The sequence below is a fragment of the Penaeus monodon genome, chromosome 21, assembly GCF_015228065.2.
Source record: "Penaeus monodon isolate SGIC_2016 chromosome 21, NSTDA_Pmon_1, whole genome shotgun sequence".
Lineage (NCBI taxonomy): Eukaryota > Metazoa > Arthropoda > Malacostraca > Decapoda > Penaeidae > Penaeus > Penaeus monodon.
In genome coordinates, this window is record NC_051406.1 from 12116385 (window position 1) to 12118519 (window position 2135).

Here is a 2135-nt window from a genome sequence, read left to right on the forward strand (position 1 = left end):
ATATATATTGCTTTTTCACTCCACATATGCTGTTTTAAGGATGGGAGATTCAAAGAAAGAACATTTTTTTTCTTATATGTTATATGTATTTACAAGTAAACAAAAAAATCAGAAAGCATAGTCAGCAAGTTTGTTCTGGAGTACTGTGAACCTCATCTCCCTTTATATATGTACATACCTAACAAAGAAAGACTGGACTGCCTTAACGGTGCACGGCTTGGATTATCGCCTGTGACACGCAACCTTTTAAGGATCATTATTTTCTAGCTCTATTTTCCATTGTAAAATCATCTTGCTGACTAGATGCTTTATGATTTTCTTTTGTTCGTTTGTTTATTTACGAATACATATGTTAGGTAGGAAAAGGGTATTTTCTTTCAATCCCCCTTTCTCAAAATAGCATCTTTAGAGTGAAGAAACAAGGGTGAATTACCAATACAAAACTAAACCTAAACAACCGACCATGCATACAACTTTACCTTGGTACGCTCCCGGCTGAGCCTGTCCCTTCCACCCGTGAGCGTCGTTGAAAAGCAGCACCTCCTTCAGCGTGGGCGAATCAAAGCTGAAGCTCTGAGCCCGGACTGTCTCCTGAGGCATGCTGGTGATCTTCACCGTCTGCAGATTCTTCAGATCGTAGAAGGCAAGCGGCATCACCGAAGCACTCTCGATATGAATTTCCTAGAAAGCAAATTCCACCAGTTCAGGTAAATCTGTACGTGTTATGAAATGGCGTTCGTGTAAAAATCATGATTCTTAGTGTACCTTTACGTGGCATCCCCTTATTTTATTTTGAAGTGATGGATATATTTTACCAAAATAAACCAAATGAACCACAAAAGACAAAAAGCTGAAGTAAAAAATAAAGTCCAACCATAAAAATAAAAAACATGCAATCGCGACACGCAACTTGCCTGAAGACTCCTCATGCCGCTGAGGGCAGACCGACTCACTGTCATGGTCGTCGGCTGAATGATCGTGACCTTGGTCACGTGCGGTGCAGTGAGCGCCGGCATCTCCGTCAGAGCATTGCCGTAAAAGAGGATTTCCTTCAGAGTGGCATTCGAGGCTCCCGTGATGTCCTCTACGCGACTAAGATTCGGGCAAGACGTTATCCGGATCTCAGAGAAACGGAGGTAGGCCAACAGCCCAGCCGGGAGGTATTGAATGATAGAATTGTTGTCGATTCGGAGTGTTTTGAAGTCTCTGCGGCCAGTGACGGCGTAATATATTTTCAGGAACTTCTGGATCTGAGAGAGACTCAGGTCCCCGGGACAGACAATGCCGGAATCGTCGGTTGTTTCACAGCCTGGTGATTGTGCAGCAGCATTTTGGCTGCTGAGCACGCTCAACGCGGATACGATGACGAGTGAAAGGACGAAGTTCGGCTGCATGTTGCTCGAGCCGCGGCGCGCCGAGGAATAGCATTGGCTGCGAGGACGCCTTGGAAGTTACCTTTGTCGCACGTCAACTGGATCGTGTGGATTTCCAAGAACACTTGATACACGTGTATTCCCGGGCAAAAATGCGTATGGTGAAATTCGAAAGCTTTCCGTCACAAAAGAGGTATCTGGCACGTAGCAACATTCACGAATAAATAATTATAATACAGTGTTACAGAATTACTAGTTCATTTCAAAAATGCGAAGTATCCAATATACAACAGTGAAATTTACATTGTGCTATTTCATATTCCACTCAATAGTAAATTGACAAAGTAAATAAATGGATAGATAAAGGAAATCGCTTACTGTATGAGCAACTACTTTATCTGCTTAACTTCTCAACAAAATCTTTCTTCCATACTATAGAGGACTACATAAATCCTCTTTTCTACCACTGAAACATTAATTTACATGGATACACATACTATGGAATTACCAATAATTTCTTATTGATGCCCACGCATTAAGTGGCCTTACGTTAATACAGAATCCTACACTGGTTACGCCTTATTACGTCAATGATATTGAAACATTTATTTACACAATGGATTGACTTATGAAACCCAAAGAAGTCTTTCCCGTCCTGCAAGGGGAATCCCACAGTTTTAACCTTTAAACATATACCATTGCATTACATTTACAATTGACATCTTATGCAACTTACATAAAATAGAAAAACATTGTGTTTGT

General features: G+C 41.3%; 1 pseudogene; it reads right to left on the reverse strand.

The window, feature by feature from the left end:
* LOC119586225 overlaps positions 1–1587 on the reverse strand; it is a 2880-nt pseudogene extending 1293 nt beyond the window's left edge.
* Positions 1588–2135: the final 548 nt, after the last annotated feature.